The sequence below is a fragment of the Protopterus annectens genome, chromosome 4.part0, assembly GCF_019279795.1.
Source record: "Protopterus annectens isolate FY-2018-M chromosome 4.part0, PAN1.0, whole genome shotgun sequence".
Lineage (NCBI taxonomy): Eukaryota > Metazoa > Chordata > Ceratodontiformes > Protopteridae > Protopterus > Protopterus annectens.
Window position 1 is genome coordinate 30,282,244 of NC_056733.1, and position 23,843 is coordinate 30,306,086.

Here is a 23,843-nt window from a genome sequence, read left to right on the forward strand (position 1 = left end):
AGACACTATTGTCCATAGCAGTTGTTCAGCTGGACATCATTACAACAACAACACCTGATGGCACATATAAATCATTCCACATCAACTATTCCATTATTTTGAACCAAGTACTACATTCAATTACATGCATATCACATACCTGTTGTGGGTATGATGTATCTTCTGGATAGTTTGCTGTGTGGATGGCTGAATGGATGTGTTTTTTTTTTTTTGTCTGTTGTATTTGCTTTTTTTTGCTCTCTCTCTGTCTCTCTCCACTAAATGGATTGAGCTACTTTATATAGATTGCAGGATGGATATTGTAGGTGATGCAGATGATCAGGTGATGGCCTCTACACCAATCAGTGTCCCCCACTTGCTACATGCATGCTGCATGCTATGTAGTACTTTCAATTACCACTGTCATGGCAACCCACTACTATAAATCCCTACCTCATGTGGTTATGGTCCCTTTACCTTTCCTGTATGCAGGGCATCCTTCCTGTGTGGGCAGCAGTGTTACAGACAGCAGGTAACAATATCTCTTACAAGAAGATTGCAGACTCAGGCCCGGCTACATATTTGTATAAGGTTCCAGACCTACAGACAGTGCGAGTGTTGTTATATGCATTGTATAGCACCAGTGTTACTGGGTTTGTGTGTACATACTAGTTTAACATGGAGTGCACTCTGTCTGCATAGCTCTCAACTGTGGGCCTATCCACTTGATGGCCAGAGGATTGCCTGTTATGTTTTATCTGTCCACCACATAGGTCTTGTGTCAGATATGTCACTGGCATTGTGTCTGTTGAGTGCTATCAGTACATGCAGGGGTGTAGCTAGGATTTTCAAATTTGTACTGACAGCTCTCAAACTGCTACCCCCCTCCCCAGCCAAGCTACGGCCATTCTCGTAATTCACGGTTCGCTCTTTTAGTGTCGATGAAGAGGCATTCGCTGTAATGCCTCTTCAGTAATATAATATAAATTCACTCAAACTGGGTTCCTTGAATTGAAAATTAACCTGAAATGTCAGTTCTTTGAAAAATGCAGCATGGTAGTTGGGGTAGAGACTTTATGCTTTTGTTTTCTGTAACTAAGGTACAGGTTTTGAGCTTGAGTAAATTACTAACCACCTGCTACCACTAACTAGGATGTTTCATTCACACACACACCCCTACCTACCTCTTAATGCAAGAAATATGGACAAAGCCTAAAATAAACAGGGACAGATATTAAATAATGTTCTCGTGAACTTAGAAAGTTGCTAGAATAACAGTATTTGTGCTAGTATGAATTTGTCTAAAGGGCATGAAGTCTGAAGCTCAAATGTCTGTCATTATTTAGCAATTTCAGTCTTCAATGATTTTCTAGAAAATCACAAAATTTATGAGGAACAGACAAAAAATATGGGGCAAAAATCTGGACATTCTGCAAAATTTGGACAGTTGAGAGGTATGCTACCTACCACACACACACACACACACACACACACACACACACACACACACACACACACACACACACACAAACACACAACCTCTCAACCTCTTACAGCAACAAACTCATAAATAAAACTGAGGCAAAGGCCCAAAAATAAGGACATTTTTTTAAAATATTGCTCTTATAAACTTAGAAAGATAATAGAATAGTAGTAGGTCTTGCATCAGTACGAATTTTCTGAAAGGTATGAAATCTGAAACTGAAATGTCTGCATTATTTTCTAACTTCAGTCTTTAACAATATGCCAGTAATTTGCCAGAAAACTGCAATTTTATGAAAAACGGACCAAAAATGTGATGCAAAAATATAAAATTGCCAGACAATACAGTTGGGAACCTGTCAAAGGAGGGACACCATTTTAATATGAGCACAGTTAACTTAGAGCAGCTGACAAAATTAGAGAATCTACATGCATTTCTGAAATAAAAGTAATGTATAACTCTGATCATTACAGTTATTTATAAAAGTAAAGTAAACCCTCTATGTTTTCTTCCAAAATTGATATTTTGTGGAGTGATCATTAGGGGAAGAGCAACATTTTGAGCCAAAATCAGGGACAGTTGAGGTTTGGCTATGCCTAATTCTATAAAGCAATTTGCATGTACCTCTCAACCTGTTAATGCAATAAATCTGGACAAGGCCAAATATATTGAGGGAACATATAAACAGTACTAAAAATTGCTCTTGTATAAACTGGGACAGTTGATAGAACAGGTCTTATTTTAGCATGCATTTTTCTGAAGGTTATAAAGTCTGAAACTAGTGTGTCATTATTTAGTGACTTAATTCCTAAATCATTTGCCAGAAAACCACAAATTGAGGAACAAACCAAAAATAAGAAGCAAAAATCTATTCATTCTTTGAAAATCTGGACAGTTGGGAGGTATAGTTCAGCTGGGGCTGTCTAAGTTTGCCGCCCTTCCCCCTCACAAAACCATGGTCGAATGGATCCTCCCCCTGCAGCCATTCCAATGATCCATTACTTTGCTATTTCACTCCATTTACCATAAACACTAATGTGCATACTGATTTACTTCTATGATGATTTGAACTTCATTTGAAAGTTTTATTTTGCATTTTACAGCACAAACACTAAGACATCTGCAAAACAAACTTGGCATTAAAACTTCTCTGCCCTTGAAACTCACATTAATTGAAACAACATTAAAACCCACATTCAAAGAAAAATACATTTTACCCGTGGCAGATAAAAATTAATTCTGGGCTGCTTTTAAATCATAGGCCCCTTGCATATGAAACATACATGTGCTCTTTGATACACCTTCCTATTGCTTTGAACATTTTTCCAGTAAACAATGAAACAAACTGCCCAATTCAGAACATTTCCATCATAAAAGTCTAGTCAAACTTCTACAGTCCACCATTATCAGTAAATAATATGCACATTCTCTGAAGTAGTAAAAAAAGTCATCTAAATAATTCCACATTAAATAAATCTAACTAATGAAGAGGTTGCTGCTAGCAATCACCTTTATATTTCATGACTTCACCAAAAATAGTGTCTGATGCCCTGAGGAATAAATTGCCTAAATTACATTAATAATAAGCTAGTAATATTGCAATAGGAAATGGATGGCAAACTGATAACAGGCTCATAGTTAGTGTCTTAACTTTCAGTACAGCAGCATTCACCCCTTATGGGAGTAGAACCAACAACCTTCTGCATTAAAAGCAAGTACACAACATTTTGTGCTACTAGCAATGTGAGCGGACTTAGCATAATCAGCACTAAACTTCTCTTCCCCTGCAGCTCTCAGTTCCTTGTAAAATCTACGCAATACTCAACTACATCTCAACTTCGCAGCATAAGAAGAAAAAGCCAAATTTATTGGGGTGGGTCAAAAGGGCAAAAAACAGGAACACATTAAACATTGCTTGTATAATCTTGGAAAGCTGCTAGAATAAAATGCTGTGTTACCATCATACATTTTACTGCCAAGGTCACTGTGCAAAATAGTCAGAACAACATACCACTATGCCAAATCACCTGCTTTGTTAAAGAGAGGAAGACTGAAACTTAAATGGCTATCATTTAATTAATTCAGTTCTCACCATAGCTGTCAACCTCTTAGCACAAAACACCTGGACAAACCCAGTAATGAGGGAATACAGCCCTCAAACATATTCAGTGAATTCAGTTCTTGCCATAGCTGTCAACCTTAGCACAAAAAACCTGGACAAAGCCAATAACAGGGTATTACAGTCCCAAAAATAAGGACAAATTTCAAATAGTCATAAACTTAAAAAAATTGCTATAAAAAGGTTGTGTTAGTATATATTTATTTCTAGAATAAAAAGTTGTTTTACTATGTCACAAACACAGGGATAAGATGCAGACTCCACACAGGAGGCACCCCAGCCAAGAATCAAACCAGAAAACCTACAGATGTGAGGCAACAATACTGCCACTGCACCATCAAATATGTAAAGAAGTAAACATTCAGAAACCTGAAGTCTGAAATTTAAATGCCTATCAATTTGTTAATCAGGACAGTCTGATTTGGAACAAAAAAAAACACAATTCTCAGCAGAGGACCAGGAAAAAATAATGCAGACATGTCTTTGTAACATGGGAGGACACAAAAGCAAACCCACACAAACACAGGGAGACGATACAGACCCCCCCAGGAAAAAATAATGCATACATGTCTTTGTAACATGGGAGGACACAAAAGCAAACCCACACAAACACAGGGAGAAGATACAGACCCCCCCACAAAGAAGGCACCCTAGCCAAGAACCAAACCCAAGAACCTACAGCTGTGAGGCATCAATGCTACATTGCTACCACTGCACCATCAAATTTCAAGCATTGCAATATTTAAAAACCACAGATATGATACAGATATTGATCAGATCAAATATGAGGCAAAAATCTGCAATTTTTTTACAAATGGTGGTGGGTAGGGAATTCAGGTCTTTAACACCTGCATACAAGTGTTCAAGCCTGAGGTATTCCCTACCACACCACCATGAGTAATCACACCAGTACATCCCACCTGGGGCATTTTCACACACACACACACACACACACACACACACACACACACACACACACACACACACACACACACACACACACACACACACATTACTCACCAACCCTCCATGAAGTGAGACCAACAGTTTACAAATGTGTATACCAAATCAGCCAACACAAAATCAGATATACTGTAGTGTTGCATAAGTCACTGTAGTATACAAACAGAAAAACTTAATGATAGTTCTAACCATACTCCCCTGTGTAAGCTTTTCCTGACAACAAGCTAAGATTTTGAAAAGTAGTGATGTAGTTACTCTGCCATTTCTGATCGACCATCTTCTCTGATTTAAATAGAGATCATTACTCCAATCTGTTATAATATTAGTTGCTTTAATGTGGATCCTGTCAGTAGAATATGTAACATCCGTAAATGTACATCAATGTCATGTGTGAGTGCAATCCCTATCAGCCTGATAATTATTTCATTTGTTCATTCTTATAGGTCCTTTAAATCTTTACACTCCCATATCATGTGGAGGTAATTGGCATGCAGAGTTCCACACCTCCAACATTTTTGGGTTGCTGGTTTATTATTTCTCCTACATTTATCTGCAGATAGCCTTATACACACACACACACACACACACACACACACACACACACACACACACACACACACACACACACACACACACACTCTCTTCATATTACTCACCAACCCTCCATGAAGTGAGACCAACATAACGTGTATTTCCCGCTCGGACCAACATAACGAATCTTCCCGCTCGGAAAGCATTTGGAGCTCCATTCCCATGAAGTGAGACCACCATAACGTGTATTTCCCGCTCAGGAATCCTCCTCCCACTCGGACCAACATAACGAATCCTCCTCCCGGAAAGCATTTGGAGCTCCATTCCGACTGGCTGCCTAAAGCGCACATGTGCAGTGAGTTCCATTCCGACTGGCTGCCTAAAGCGCGCTGACGTCATCGTGCAGTAAAGCGCGAAAAAAATGAAAAGTGAAAATTTAAAACGCTACCCCCCCTTTCTACATAAGATGTACTGAAATCAGTACAGTGCGTATGCCTCCCGACGTCCCTGAGTACATGGCTACATCCATTTGTGTTTCTGACTTCATATTCCTAACTAAGGGTATGTTGCAGACTATTCTGTAACACAAGCAACTTTCTCAGTGTATAACAACACTATTTCACTTATGGCCCTGTGTTGCAGCCTCTGTCCTCCACCTATATACCAGGCTTTGTCCATATGACATGCTGTCAGGGGTTGCTATGTAGTGGCCTGTGATTATGTCGTGCTGCCATTCCTGCCATCATTCCAGTGCTGTTGTGGTCCCCACACATATTGTGGGGTAGGGTGCATATATATGTAGGCTACAGCTGCACAAAATGTGTGCCCTTCTGCAGTCAAGAGGTCAGTGTATGTAGCAGTGTTATATGTCTCTGTAAGTCAGTCTATGGGGAGGGGTATGCACCATATATAACCTAGGCTGTTACAACATGTGAGGGATATCGGTAGTAATATGCCTTAAGATATATGGCTGTACATTTTCATACATTTCACCTTGGGAACATAGGTGGCCTAGTGCTTACTGTCATACAGGCTATTCTGTTTGTCAGTGTGATTGTGATGTTTTCAGTTAAGCATTGTTATGTAACAGATACATCCTCATTGTGACAACTTAATTCTTTTCCCCCTAGGGGTTGAGCACAAAGTGTAAATTGAGGCTGCTGAATTATACATCTGCATTAATTACTGTTGATTTATTTTTATCCTCTGGCCCAGTCTTTCTTTACCGTTGTACTACTTGAAGCCCTTGGCCTGGACAGCAACATATGTTATGCTTTCAGATTATTGTATACAACGATCTGCATGAGAGTTGTATTACTCAGTTAGTATGTAAGACCTAACAGCTATATGACATGGCATGTACAACTGTAATAGTACACAAATAAGCATTTCTTATGTATGCAAACCTGTGTGTGGTGTCATATCCTTTGACTTCTCTGTGGGTATATGTTTTATGCAACAATTGTCTTTTGCATGAGTGCATCATACACTGTCCATTTGAAAAGGTGGCAACTGTAGGAATACTGGCTGTTCAATATGCTGTGCACCCTCTAAATATGTATCTTCCTATACATATCTCTGTGTGTGTATGTGTATTTACACACATATATATATATATATATATATATACATATATATATATATATATATATATATATATATATACATATATAAATATATATATATATATATATATATGTGTATGTAGAAAATATATATGTAAAGCGCACTGAACCACGGCTAGATAAAATGCTGGTTTAATGAAATAAATGCAATGGTTTTATCTAGCTGTGGTTCAGTGCTCTTTACATATCTATTTTCTACATATTTCTTTTTGTGAGAACATCGGTTATCCACACAGTCTACTTTGTTTTTGAATATCTACATATATATATATATATATATATATATATATATATATATATATATATATATATATATATATATATATATATATATATATATATATATATATATGTTTCTGCATATATGTGTGTGTGTGTGTGTGTGTGTGTGTGTGTGTGTATGTATCTTTGGAATGTTTATTGCTGCCACATTGTACATTCCCTATGGTAGCCAGACTGTACTGGATATGTTATCGATACCATCCTGACATCATACAGGTGGGATGGATTACTGTTAACGTCTTGTGGCCATGTTGTGTAGGGTCCTGGGTATGGGACTTGCAACAGTTGGCATTGTGTTGCAGAGCAGAATTGTTTGGCTGTGGGGGAGGGGGTGATATCAATACTTACAAGATGTATTTAACTTGGGCCCCCTCACCCCCATTAAAAGTACTTTTGGTCATATATGTATTTGTTATGTTCTCTTTTCTATCTATAGATATATATCTGTATAAACATATATATATATATATATATATATATATATATATATATATATATATATATCTATATACACATATAGATATATATATATATATATATATATATATATATATATAAATAAATATATATATATATATGTATATATATATATATATATATATATATATATATATATATATATATATATATATATATATACACATACACACACACACACACACACACACACACACACACACACACACACACACACACACACACACACACACACACACACACACACACACACATAAATCTACATGTATAAATACATTTCCTGTACTGTTGAATGACTGTGCTGGACGATGCATTTGTGAAATCATCAGGGTTATGCATATCTGACATATCTTAGAGGTAAATCACTTTGGTTATGGTGTGTGGGGTCCTGGGTCTGACCCTTGGTAAGGCTGTTTGTTTTGTTGCTGGGCAGAACAAGGGCAGTTGGATATAGAGTGATTTAGATGCTTTTAACAGTTGTAAGCAAGTTTGCGTGGGTTTGTGTGAAGGTAAGCACTGCTAATTTCTGGTTACAGTTTCTTATAATCAGTTAGCTTCTAAATTGCTTAAATTGTGTAGGCATTGCTTATCCCTGCGCAAACAAGCTTAAACCCGCTTACTGTTGCTTAAAAGTGCTTACTCACACTTCCCCCCCATGCTAATTTCTTTAAAAGAGAAGAAAAAGGGTTGATAGGAAAGTGGTGAAAAAGGGGCACAAAGAGGGAAAGACAGTAGGGAAAATAGTTAGGGATGCGCAGGATGGGTGTAGGAAAGGTCCATAGCTGCCCATTTCTTTTATAGCAACAGCTGTGCATATACACTGATTTGGAGGTAGATTTGGACACTCATACCCCTGAGAGATGTGTGAGGACAACAATAATATGTTGTGAAGCCAATTAGAACAGATTACATGTGTCTAGTGGACACATGTGCGAAATGGACAGCTACGTATAGGGCGAGATTTTTGGGGGGGAACAGATTGCCCTTTTTTTAAGGTGAGAATGGAATGTTGGGGAGGGATAGTAGGTACATTTGGAGAGGTGGGTTGGGTAGGATAACAGACAAGACTGACAAGACAGCATACAGCGGTGATATATGACACATGTGGGGGTAAACACCTTGGATGGGGAGGGGTGTTTGGAAGTCAGAAGCCCATGAACCCCCTAGTGGAAACAGTGGGATTGAGGTCCCCAGCCATGGGCAGTCACCACTGCATGTTCACGGCCCCAAAGTTGGCTGTGCTGGGGGCTGAGTAGGAGGGGCAGGCTGACCATCTAGTTGCACCACCGAGCCCTCAAGCAGGTGCAGCAGATCTCCAAACTCCCTGCAGAGCTCGCTATGCACCAGACCCTAGACCTGATGACAGGTGACAGTATCCTGTCCGCGCCCGCTCCTGGGGGGGCTTTGCCTCATCCCCTGAGGTGATTCCACCCAAAGGTGGAGCAGGGCCAGCAGATGAGTAGGTCCTGGGGTGGGCCCCAGATGTGCTGGTGCCCAGTGCCATGGCCAGATGAGGTGGGAGAGGTGGGTCCACTGGGACTGGCCTTCCCAAACGTGCTATGGTGTTTAAATTTTTAGGGTTAGTAATAGTCAACACATTCCAGAATTAGGTATAACAGCATGCATAGATATTCCCATTAACCCGAAATGCCAGATATGGAACAGTTGCATAGCAAACAGAACGTATGCATATATGGAACCACAGTGGCCATTACAACAGCGTGCAGGTACATTGATGGCAGCATGCTACCAATGTGGGAGTATTTCAACATGGCACATGCAGAGAAACACATTTCGATATTTATCAAACAATAGGACATATGTCCCAACAGTAGATTTAATTGTGCATATACCGATTGAGTTGTGTATTTAGTTTATTGTTGCAGATATGGTGGGGGGGGATGTCATTTAACAACTTGTATATCCCTGTAGTTCTCATTACTTTCCTAGTCAGTGCTGTGATTTGTACTTTACAGGTCTTATTACACTACCCTATGTCTTTAGTTTGGACAGTGGCATGGATGTAGGCAACTATATATATGAACTGTGTTTTACCTGCAGTATACACCTCTTACCTGGTATACCTCTGGAGGTATTGTTTGTTGACACTACCTGACTGTTTATACACATATTCCCAGATTCCAGGTTGATATGCACATACCTCTCCATCTCTTATTGCACACACTCATGGCATGTCTTGTCAACATGTGGGTGAAACTGGGATATATTTTAACTATTGCCCTCATAAACCTTTGGTGAGTTGTACAATGACAGGTTTGTTTTCATATACATTTTTCAAATATTTACAGGTCTGACAGCTAGTTATATGACATTAAATGCTCCCTAAATGCCAGAGATTAGCATGCTGATATGCCAAGGGGACAGGGTAACAGCAAGCAGATATGGGCCAATTCTCTGGCCATTCCATACAGATCTGTACAGTCGAGGGATATGATTCTGCATACAGCTTACTACCACTTCCAGGATTTGAACCATGGCTGTGTGTGCTAAAATAAAACAGTGTACATCACAGTTGTGTGTGCTATATAAATAATTGTTGTGTATCTTTTCTCTGAATTATTTCTATAAGTCTTCTGTGGTTTTACAATCTGACCTTGTAATTACAACACTCTTATACTGGGTTTCCTAGACAATTTTATTATGTAGCACTGTTTGGATGACAGTGATGAGTAATATCTTATTAGTCAGAGATAATGCAACACTAACACTGCCATACAATACCAGACTAAACAGTACCAGTATAGAATTTCAATCTTCTATTTCTAGGCACAATTTTCATATCTGACAGACCTGTGGGGGTATGTTTGTTAACACTACCTGAATGTTGTCACACATATTACCAGATTCCACATTATTATAATGCACATGCATCTCACTTTGCTACTGCACACACTCTGGTCATAGCTTCACCCAACATGGGGGGGGGGGGGTTGGGACATACTTTGCTTATTACTCTCATAACACTTTGGTGAGTTGCTAGAGTGACATGTATGTTCTTATGGATATATTTCTGACAGTTATGATGTCTGACAACTAGTTGTATGTCATTATTTGCTGCCTAAACTTCTGGGATCTTCCCACTGATTTGCCAGGGGAACAGGGTGACAGGCAGGGGACTTACACCAATTATCTGGACTTTCTGACAATATCTGTACAGTTGTGGAGTATGATTCTGCATACAGATTACTTCCACTCCCAGGATTCGAACCATGGCTGTGTGTCCTAAAAATACAACACTTCACGTCTCAGTTGAGTGTGCTATTTGGATTATGTTGTCTATCTTTTTACTGTTTTCTGTCTAAGTCTCTCTCAGTTGTACAATATGACCTTGTTATTACAACAGTCATATACAGACATTCCTACACATTTTATTTATGTAGCACAGTGTGGGTAACAGTGCTTAATACAGCAGTACTATTAAAAGATTGCAACATTGCATTACCATATGATACTAGAGTAAACACAAGTAGTTCAGGAGTTAGAACTTTATTGCCAGGCTGTTAACCTTTTATTTACACACAACCTATATGAGACATGTCCTGCCATATTGTCTGGTTTATTCAGTACATGCCATGCACAATACAGGTTTTATACTGGCAATTAACTTTCTACTACTTTTAGATTTATTTCTTATGACAGTACATGCAAGATTATTGCTAACCTGCCTCACGATACAACCTCTGTAGTCTGCAAGCATGGGTTTCCCAATTCACAGCCTGCTCTTCTGCTGCTGTCAAAGACATAAGAGAAATATTTAGCCATACATATCCATAATATACATGAGCTGGAAATTATTAAACAGGTAGTAGACTGATACTTACACACAGCTGGGACATCACTCGTTTGCCTAGCCTCTTGGATCCACTGATCCAAGAACTCCCTCTTCATCCTTTTAAGGTCAGCCTAGTGATGCCTGACCTGCTCACCAGTTCGAGGGATGCCAGTGGCACTGGTGAGGTCACGGATGAGACAGTCCCAGGCTTCTGCTTTATATTGGGAACCCTGGTACTGGCCCTGCAGCAGTCTCTGGTCATGTTCTTTAACAAGGAGTCCTGCCATGACTTTGGACTCCTGGATGCCCCAGCACTGCGCCCGGAAGTGCGATCCTTCACCCACACCAGCCATAGTGCCTACAGGAGGAAGCTGCAACCAGTTATGAGATGTATTTCTACCTGTGGGGTTTAAATAGGGATGATTTCCTGCACTTTGCCATGATTGGATGGTTTTGAAAATCTAAGCTATGGGCAAACCTGCTTACCTAAGGTTAGCATTGCTTAAAAGGGTATACCAATGGGCAAACTAATTTAGCTGGCCTACACATTGCTTACACCTAGTAAGCAAGGGTGTGCAATGCTTAGCATTGCTTAATTTTAAATTTGCACACTATTTGCTGTTTGGCATTGATTTATCATTCATTGCCTGTTATATATGTGTTTGGTATCCATGATTCATGTGTACGTACAATGTATGGGGTCCTTGTGTTTATTGGGGGATTTCAACACTTTATTACAATGACACCTCACATCTGGACTTAATGCAGTACTTCAGTTCACATATTTATGTTATGTAGTAGGTTATACAACATAAAACTGTATATAGATTCCTTTCACATGTAAATTTTGATTTTCCTATAGTGATGATCTGTTTGGTGATACCTCAGTTGTATGTACTGCTGTGATGGCTTACTGGTTAACTACTGTAACTATAGTGTGCAGGGTCCTGGATTCAAGGATTGTTTATTTTGTTGCTGGGCAGAACAGTGGCTAATGGATACAGAGTGATTAAGGCACCTTTAAGCAATTGTAAGCAGGTTTGTGCGGGTTTGCAATGGTGAGCAATGCTAACTTCCAGTTAAATATGCTTACAGGGAGTTAACTTCAATATTGCTTAACCTGTGTGTGCATTGCTTACCTCTGCGCAAATGAGCTTAAACCTACTTACTACTGCTTACAAGTGCTTATTCCAGCTTACCTCTGCACTAATTTATACAGAAATGTAACTTAGCTCTTGGGAAGGTGGTGGATTTGGACACTGTATGGATTTATCACTTATTACACATTATACCTTCAATTCGTATCCCTGATTCATGTGTACATATAGTTATGGGGCACTTGTGTTTATCTGTGGATTTTACAACATTATTAAAATGATACCTCACATTTGCATTTAATGCAGTACTCCTGTTCACAAATACATGTTATTTAGTAGGTTATATGGCAAAAAATTTGTTCATAAAGTGATATGACATGGAAAATGGAATTTACTACAGTGAGAATCGGACCAGGAATGACTGCTCGTAAGGCAAATGCTCTGATCACTACATTTTTGCAGTACTGCTTCATTTGCATGTATCTTGATATTTATCTTTTTGTGCCATTTAAGCTACAGTATGCATAGCTAAGCAATGGACAAACCTGCGCACCTACGGTTAAATTTAATCTGTTTGATAAAAAAATTTCTACTGCTATTTTCTCTTGGGAGGGACAGGTTTCACTTATTGCTGTGGATTTCTGCATGCATCTGCACATTTCACGAAAACACAAAATGACGAGCAGGACCACAATAAGAGATAGCTTAAAATAGACAAGTGGTTTTATTAAATCCAAGTGAAACGTAAGCGCTTTCGGCCAGAGCAATCTCCAGCCTTCATCAGACAAACAGCGTGATATTGTGTGTGAAAACCTTAAGTATTGTTAAACAATTAGTTATGCCAATCGGAACAGAATGCATTCCGTGGTTAACTGTTACCACGGTAACATTAAAGCAGAATTGCATATATAACATAAAAAAATAAATTATTTGAATCAAATATTGAAAATTAATACAAAGACTTGAAACTTAGAAAGTTTCACATACACTCTATTTAAAAATATATATACATTATTTACAATGTGTTGAGTAAACAATGGAATAAAAAATATTACTTTGGAAGTTGAACTAATAATAAGTCAAACATGATCATTCTAAGGATTCTATATGTTCTGAATAAGGCCAGATCCTCTCAATGAAATTTGTACATTATGCCGGATATTAAAAACTGAACATGTCATACATTAAACGTAAGGTATATGTATGTGTGCTCACTTAGTTGTGACTTGCACAGTCCAGTTATCTATTATATGCTAAACACTTGAGCACACATTTAATAGAAAGATTGTCATTTATACCTGGTATAAGATGTGCCCTAGTCCGAATTTGCCACATTAGTTCGTCGATCTCCAATTTAATTTGCCAGGGCCCCCCTCTAATTTCAGGCATCCTTTGTTGCACTATGACAAAACTGAAAGTATGCCCTGTGTACTCTATAATATGCTTAGCTAAGGCGTTATTAACATCATGCTTACTAACAGCATACATATGTTCGTAGATCCTAGTTCTAAGTCTACGCTCCGTCTTACCAATGTAAAAAGCATTACATTGGTTACAGAGGGCGGCATATACCACTGATTTGGGCTCACAGTTAAAAAAGTTGTTAACCTTGTATGTCTTATTGTTGATGGAAAATTGTGTTCCGACCTTAATAAACTTACATTGTGCACATGCACCACATTTGTGCATGCCATGTGGTCGATTGGAAATAGACTTATTGGGTGGTCTTTCTAAAATAGTTTTTAGATTTTGTCCCCTCCTATAAGTTAATTTAGGTCTTATACCCAAGATGTTAGAAAGGGTATTGTCATGGTTAATGACATCCCAATTTTTATTAATGATTTCCCTGATCTTAATAAAATCCAAGGAAAAAGTATGTATAAAGGACACACTATAATTAACATTTTCCAGGGCGTTGTTCCCAAGGGGGGCCCAAAATGCACATGCATCTCACTTTGCTACTACCCACCTCTGGTCATAGCTTCACAACATGTGGGGGTTGGGACATACTTTGCTTATTACTCTCATAACACTTTGGTGAGTTGCTAGGTGACATGATGTTCTTATGGATATATTTCTGACAGTTATGATGTCTGACAACTAGTTGTATGTCATTGTTGCTGCCTAAACTTCTGGGATCTTCCCACTGATTTGCCAGGGAACAGGGTGACAGGCAGGGGACTTTACCAATTATCTGGACTTTCTGACAATATCTGTACAGTTGTAGGTATGATTCTGCGCAGATTACTCCCACTCAGGATTGAACCATGGCTGTGTGTCCTAAAATATAACGCTTCACGTCTCAGTTGAGTGTGCTATTTGGATTATGTTGTCTATCTTTTACTGTTTTCTGTCTAAGTCTCTCAGTTGTACAATATGACCTTGTTATTACAACAGTCATATACAGACATTCCTACACATTTTGTTTATGTAGCGCGGTGTGGGTAACAGTGCTTAATACAGCAGTACTATTAGAGTGCAACATTGCATTACCATATGATACCAGAGTAAACACAAGCAGTTCAGGAGTTAGACCTTTATTGCCAGGCTGTTAACCTTTTATTTACACACAACCTATATGAGACATGTCCTGCCATATTGTCTGGTTTATTCAGTACATGCCATGCACAATACAGGTTTTATACTGGCAATTAACTTTCTACTACATTTAGATTTATTTCTTATGACAGTACATGCAAGATTATTGCTAATCTGCCTCACGATACAACCTCTGTAGTCTGCAAGCATGGGTTTCCCAATTCACAGCCTGCTCTTCTGCTGCTGTCAAAGACATAAGAGAAATATTTAACATACATATCCATAATATACATGAGCTGGAAATTATTAAACAGGTAGTAGACTGATACTTACACACAGCTGGGACATCACTCGTTTGCCTAGCCTCTTGGATCCACTGATCCAAGAACTCCCTCTTCATCCATTTCAGGTCAGCCTAGTGATGCCTGACCTGCTCATCAGTTCGAGGGATGCCAGTGGCACTGGTGAGGTCACGGATGAGACAGTCCCAGGCTTCCGCTGTATATTGGGAACCCTGGTACTGGCCCTGCAGCAGTCTCTGGTCATGTTCATAACAAGGAGTCCTGCCATGACTTTGGACTCCTGGATGTCCCAGCACTGCGCCCGAGTGCGATCCTTCACCCACACCAGCCATAGTGCCTGCAGGAGGCTGCAACCAGTTATGAGATGTATTTCTACCTGTGGGGTTTAAATAGGGATGATTTCCTGCACTTTGCCATGATTGGATGGTTTTGAAAATCTAAGCTATGGGCAAACCTGCTTACCTAAGGTTAGCATTGCTTAAAAAGGTATACCAATGGGCAAACTAATTTAGCTGGCGTACACATTGCTTACAACTAGTAAGCAAGGGTGTGCAATGCTTAGCATTGCTTAATTTTAAATTTGCACACTATTTGCTGTTTGGCATTGATTTATCATTCATTGCCTGTTATATATGTGTTTGGTATCCATGATTCATGTGTACGTACAATGTATGGGGTCCTTGTGTTTATTGGGGGATTTCAACACTTTATTACAATGACACCTCACATCTGGACTTAATGCAGTACTCCAGTTCACATATTTATGTTATGTAGTAGGTTATACAACATAAAACTGTATATAGATTCCTTTCACATGTAAATTTTGATTTTCCTATAGTGATGATCTGTTTGGTGATACCTCAGTTTTATGTACTGCTGTGATGGCTTACTGGTTAACTACTGTAACTATAGTGTGCAGGGTCCTGGGTTCAAGGGATGTTTATTTTGTTGCTGGGCAGAACAGTGGCTAATGGATACAGAGTGATTAAGGCACCTTTAAGCAATTGTAAGCAGGTTTGTGCGGGTTTGCAATGGTGAGCAATGCTAACTTCCAGTTAAATATGCTTACAGGGAGTTAACTTCAATATTGCTTAACCTGTGTGTGCATTGCTTACCTCTGTGCAAATGAGCTTAAACCTACTTACTACTGCTTACAAGTGCTTATTCCAGCTTACCTCTGCACTAATTTAGACAGAAATGTAACTTAGCTCTTGGGAAGGTGGTGGATTTGGACACTGTATGGATTTATCACTTATTACACATTATACCTTCAATTCGTATCCCTGATTCATGTGTACATATAGTTATGGGGCACTTGTGTTTATCTGTGGATTTTACAACATTATTAAAATGACACCTCACATTTGCATTTAATGCAGTACTCCTGTTCACAAATATATGTTATTTAGTAGGTTATATGGCAAAAAATTTGTTCATAAAGTGATTTGACATGGAAAATGGAATTTACTACAGTGAGAATCGGACCAGGAATGACTGCTCGTAAGGCAAATGGTCTGATCACTACATTTTTGCAGTACTGCTTCATTTGCATGTATCTTGATATTTATCTTTTTGTGCCAATTAAGCTACAGTATGCATAGCTAAGCAATGGACAAACCTGCGCACCTACGGTTAAATTTAATCTGTTTGATAAAAAAAATTTCTACTGCTATTTTCTCTTGGGAGGGACAGGTTTCACTTATTGCTGTGGATTTCTGCATGCATCTGCACATTTGGCAGACTTCCTAGCAACCCCCATACTTCTCAACCTCTTAATGCACATTATCTGGACAAAGAATAACAACATGAGGTCCAACTACTGACATATTTTAATTATTGCTCTTATAAACTTGGGACAGTTGCTAGAGTAACAGGATTGGTTTTAATATATGTTTTCTGACAGATTTTAGTGTATGCACTCATATGTATGCCATTATTTCAAGGCTTCATTCCTGACATTATCCCGTGATTTCAGTGTACAACTGGGGTACAGGCCAACTGTATGGGCAAAAAATGTGTGGACATTATTCAGTGATTTGTACAGTTGGGAGGTATGCAACCTCCTATGAGCATTCTCGTTCATTGTTATTGCCTAACGGCACTTCCCGAGTAAGGGGACATGTGTATTGTGAGAGCTCTGCTCTCAGACACACCCCCTGTACTTGTCCATGCTCTGTGTCCATTTAGGAGCAGAAGCAGCATGCCTTCATTACTATGCATGGTGCACTTCCTGCACGGAACCTTACCAAATCCCGAGGACTGTATTTTTGTCCTGTGTGCCCTGACATATATTTTTCAGTTGTGGATGCCAATATTTTTCCTTTACTACAGGTCATAACTTTTGATGTCTTACACGTTCTCAAATTTGATGATTATATTTGACTGTTTGGCTAATGGTTTTGTCACATATGGCAAATACAACCCCTTTTGTGTTTTTAATACCCAATACTTGTACTCCCCTGAAGTTTCATATTCTTCATAATGTTTCCTGCACTTGCCTGTGTTTTTTTATATTTTTTTCTAGATTTACTTCCATTTGAATTACTTCCTCTAAAGTTCTCTCTTTCTCAGTTAAAAAAACTGTAAGAGTTTTAATTTTTTCAGAATGCAGTTCAAATCCGCTCGTTGCTGCTTCTTTTGCATAAAAATCATCATGGTTGTTACCTATATTATGTTCTGTCACATATTTTGCCTGATGTGCCTTTACTTTTCCTGTGATAAACTTTTCTCTGTACTTTCTGCCATAGTTCTTGGATCACTTTAGCATGTTTAAGGTGTTTTCCCACTCTATCCACAAATCCCCTTTTTTCCCATATTGCCAAATGGATTTTTAATGAATGCACAATGTATATCCTGTCACTTATAATGTTAATTGATCTCCAGTGCTTTCTTACATAGAGAACAGCCTCCAAGTTAGTGCAGACATGTATCCCAGCAGTTTTACTTGCGTTACTTTTGATTCTCCTTTTGAATCATATATGGCAAACCGAGTATGATACTGCCCATTTTTCCAGAACCTGGTTCCATCTACATACACAGTGGGAATATGTTTATCAAACTCCACTTTAAACAATGATATCTCTACTCCTTCTACATCTGACAAGCAGTCATATACTTGTCCTCTGTGCATGGCTAGTTTTGCCAAATGATACGGCTCCCCTACTTCTATATAAGTTGTCCTTGTTTGAACATGAGTCAACCATTTGTAGAACGCTGATTGATTAATGTCCTCTGTTATTTTAGCCACTTCTGAGGTATATAGTACCATTTTAACTGACTGATGGTGCATCTGGACTATCACACTGGAGAACAGAGTAACATACTTAGTGTGTTTGAGACTCAATATATTGCCAGCAATTGTTATATAAATGGGTGATAACCTTTTCAGTGGTGTCAACGTGCAACTATAGAAAGTTACTAGCCTACGCTTATTTTTTACTCCTTTCTTACACCCCAATGGCCATTCTTGAAATAATACTACTGAAATGGTATCAGGCTCTGCTACTGTCTGTAGAAAAATGGTACCTCTGTGTTTTGATTTTTTAGTTCTATTGCCTGAGCAAGCTTTTGTTTTAGCATTTTAAAGACCAGCATTTCCTGACTAGACCAATCTATCTTTGCACTGTTCTTATGAGTCCCAGCATTTTGAACAAAGGGGCTCCTACTGCTGTAGAGAGTTCCTTTATGAACTCTCTGTTGTAATTCATTAACCCCATATATTTATATAAATCATCTATTGTACTATGTAGCAACATTTGCAAGATTCCTGTCACTCTTTCTTTACAAGGCATTTTTCCTGTAGGCCTTATCATTCACCCCAGGACTTTCACATCTGTTGAAGAAACTGAACCTTTGCCCTATTTACTTTCAACCCTTTCTCTTGTAAGAGCTGAAACACTTTCTCTACTGTTTCTAAATGTTTTCTCACTGTTTATGATTGTATTAGTATATAATCAGTGTATTGCAATACATTGTTTCCCACTCCCAGCTCATTTAACTTTCTTGCCAATGTTTGAAGAAAAATAACCAGACTGTTTTGAAACCTCTGTGGTAATCTACATATGACATACTATTGGCTATTGTATGTGAAAGAAAATCTTTGCATTTTTTGCAAGGATATTGCCAAAATCCATTTGCTAAATCAATTACTATAAACCATTTTCTTGTAGGTTTTATTCTAGCTGAGAGTTCCAGTGTCACTAAAATTGTATGAGCTCTCAGAGTAGTGTACTTATTTACCAACATCAAATCTAAAATTAATCTGTAATTATGTCCTTTTTTCTTTACTTGCAAGTTGGTCGGGCTTTTCCCCTCTTGCATTATGTATGCTTTTTCCCACTTTTCTATACAATTTTGCATGTTTGCCTCTGCCTTTTTGGTATAGGATACTTTTCTTTTGGAAAGGTAGCATTGGATTTTTATTACATCCCACTTTTGGAGACTGATATTTTACCACAATCTGTTTTATTTTATGCCCATAGCTTCAGAAAACAACCGAATACTTCTTGCCATATTTCATTCTGTTCTTTGGAGGATGTGCTTTCACCTTTAGCAGTATTTATTTTGTGTACCTGGGATACATTTATGACCATTCGTATCTTTTCCCCTTCTGTTTCTGCCTGCCGTATCATGTTGTTATTAAAATCTATTACTACTCCTAATCTGGACAATATATCCATTCCCAAAATGGTTGTTTCACAACTGGAATGTAATAAAAATCATCCTTGCAACTTCACATGTCTTTCTGCATCAAATGTAATATATTCCTTTTTACTAGCAAGTGCCACCACTGATGCTGCATTAAACCCCTAAAATAATGTCTTTTTATTAGGGTCTATCTGCAATTGTTGGTTTGTGACTGAAACTACAGCTCCTGCATCCAATAATGCTTTGTTCCATTGTTGCCCCTCCATCCAAATTTTTATCCAAGGCCTCCCGTCTACCCCCAGAGTAAAGGGCATTAAAGGGAGTATATTTTGAATGGGTGCACACCCCTAGTGTTGGTTTAAAATGCATTCCTCTTCTCTTGTATTGGTTTGCATCCTGCATATGTGCCTATACATCTGCCACTGCTGCTTCTTTTTCTTTTTCTTGAAGTTGTTTATCAATGGATATATTTCTATGAACCTCTGGTAACTCAATCTTGTTTTGCTCTAATCATGTTTTAACATACTCCGCATCACCTATGATTTATAAGGAGGGTTTTGACCTTCTTTTACTATACTTACTTAGGTTCATAGGTTCATAGGTTGATACTAGGCTATCTGCCCTAGGGCATTTATAAGCCTAGCCAGAGTGTGTTTGGCTTTTGCCACCCTTTTAGATTAGTTCACTGTGCCTCTGTATAGTAGGTCACAGAAGATAGCCCTTTTAAGGTTACTTTACTGTGCCTCTGTCTAGTAGGGACACAGAAGAGATCCCAGGGGTAAACCTACGATCTCCCATCCGCACATCAAGATTTCTCTTGAAGAGGGTTATTGAGGGGCTCTGCCTAACATGGATTGGGATTTTGTTCCAGAGTGAGGGGAGCCTCAGGGATATGAATCTGTCCCTCCAGCATGTCCTATTTATTTCTGTGTTGAGGTTTAAGTCCCTGGAGTGTGTGGCTTTTGCCACCCTTTAGATTAGTTCACTGTGTGCCTCACTAGTAGGGTCAAGATAGGAAGCCTACTTTAAGGTTACTTTACTGTGCCTCTGTCTAGTAGGGACACAGAAGGGATTTGGATTTCCTGAGGTGGAGCATGTCCATTAATTCTGGGTTGGACATGGCTTTATACGTCAGGCACAGATCGCCTCTGAGTAGGCAGTAAGCAACTGAGTAGAGCTGGAGTTTCTTTAGCCTAACTGCGTAGGGCATCTGTTTGAGTCTCTTGATCCTCTTGGTGAGGTACTTTTGGGGTCTTTCCAGTTGCTGCAGGTGTTGGGTAAGGTACATCACAAATGGAGCATTGCATTCAATTATGGGTCTGATGAGTGATGAGTAGAGGGGCAGAATGACCTCTCTTGATCTAGATGTGAACCCTTTCATGATAAGGCGGGCTATATAGAAGGTCTTTCTAACCACTTTGGCAATGTGATTGTCAAAGGAGAGATTGCTATCTACTTAGGTCCCCAAATCCCTAATTACTTCTTCCGTACTTAATGGATTACCACCTATGTGGTAATTTTTAGGCACTTTGTTTTTCCCAAAGGGGATGACTATGCACTTTTTGGCATTTAGCTTTACCTCTATTGACCTCTATTGTCCACTTGGGGGGGGGGGTTATATGAGTCTCCAGGAGGGTGATAATATGGTTGTTCCACGTCCTGTTGTTTCTCCAGATCTGGGCATCCCCCTAGCCTGATTTGTTTTGCTTTCCACCTCTGGTATATTTCACAATCTTGCTTACTATGCCCCAATATTTTACAGAAAATGCATTGCAGATTATGCCGAGGCATATTACCTTCTTTTCTGTATCTGAAGTTGCTGATGCAAATCTGTTAACTTCAGGTCTATACCCTGTTCTGTCATTCCTTTGTATATACTGGCCTCTGCCCCAAAACTGTGACTGAACCATCAGAGCACCAGAACTATCACATATTTCTACTGTAAATATATTTGGCAAACATCTGTATTGTTTACAAAATGTTGCTGCAATGCCAGTTTTTGTGCAGTCTCTCTTACAGACTTGCAAGGTTCTAAAATATTGAATTTTACGGGTCTATATAATTTCACTGAAACGGCTGAAGTTTGAACACCATATGTTCGAACTTCTAACCATGGAGTACAAAAACATCAAAGTTTTAGAAGAGTGATTTTTTTTCCCAGGAAAAAAATCACTGTTCCAAGAAACACACACATAACACAAGCACACCAAAAAAACAGCAATCCTTACACAAACACTTAAAATCCTACACCTAACCCTACACTAAACTGTACATACACTACTATCTATCCACTTACCTTAACCCAACCCTAACCCTAAGGTCCGTCACTATCGCACACTCACCTGACCCGCGCCCTAACCCTAACTCACCTATCCCGCCCTAACCCTAAAGTCTGTCACTATCACACACCCACCTCACCCGCGCCCTAACCCTAACGTCCACACAATCGCACACTTACCTGAACCCGACCCGTAACTTCCCACCACAGTCCTGATAATCGCGAAGCCACAGATACGGTCCACCAAATTCTGTCCCTGGGAAAAAATTTGGTGTTCCGTGGCTTCGCGATAATCAGTGTTCGAACTTCACAGTTCAAACATCTGATGTTCGATCGTCAGATATTTCGACGGACTGATATAGACCTGAATTTTACACCACAATCTACCCCTTGTCAATGCTGCAGGAAAGATTCAATTAACAACTTTTGAATATCATCTTTAGTAATATCCTCATTAGAGTAATTATGTAACACTTGTAATGCTATATCGTATAATACAGCCTGCTCGAATATTTAACCTGTCTTACTGATTTTGTAATGATCAAGAAGTTTTGTCTCTTTCCTCTGTTTTGTGTATAAGCAGACAACATAGATTTTAATCTGCTTTGTTTAGAGTTAAGAAACAACAAGAAAACATCGAAAACTGTTTAGAATGAACTGCCTGAAGCAGAGTTTTAACTCTGCCGACCATGTGCCCTTACCTACTATTTCCACCCAATCTTTAAAAGCTACCGCATTATGAAAGACACCTTTTTTATCAGACCATTGTTGCATAACTTGTAAAACATTAGACTGCTGATACAACTCTTGCACCAGTGTGACAAAGGCTGCATGTTGAACTTCATCTTTGTTTTCTGTGTCAGTAATACTTGCATGTGTCTTATGTTATGATGTTTTTGAAATGTAATCTTGTAATTTATCTGAATTTACCTGGCTTTACAAGTCCTGATGAGTCTGTTGAAATGTTTTATAATAGTGTTTTTGTACCTGAAGTTCTTCATGTGCTGCCTTAAGTTTCTTATTAATAGCTTCCAGATGTAATTTTAAAACTTGCACCATATCATTATTCAATTTGATTAGTTTGTTAAAAATGTTATTGTTAGACTAGCATGATTTTAAAAATGTGCCATTAAGACCATTTAATGTCTTCTTTTTTGATCTTCTGCCATTTTTTAATTACTTTCTATCTTATTCCAATGTTTGATATAAAACTGAAAGCCCACTGCTAATTTCTATGCTTTAAGCATTTGCAGAAGCTTTTTATGGACCCCACTGTCTACATTGGTGCATAAACTGCTATAACCTGTTCCTGCCGCAAAGGTAGATATAAAGATTCTGCTTGTGCTGTACACAAACACTGCAAATAACACATTTTGGTTAACAAAGGTTTTGCCTGGAAACACTGGGGCATGCATTTATGGAATCATACTGTTCAAAGTAACTATGCATTTTTACAAAAGCTTTTGCTAGGAGTTGTTGATTATAGCCTACTGGCTTATTTCACAAATTTTTTTTAGGTTCATAGGTAGGTACTAGGCTATTGGCCCTAGGGCCCATACAAGCCTAGCCAAAAAAAGTACCCTGGCTTTCGCCACCCAAGAAAATTATTTTCCTGTGCCCCTGTCGAGCAGAGCCACAGAAGTGATCCCCGTGGTGAATTTCCCATTTTCCATCCAATCATCAAGATTTTTCTTGAAGAGTGCTAATGAGGAGCTCTGTTTGACATAGA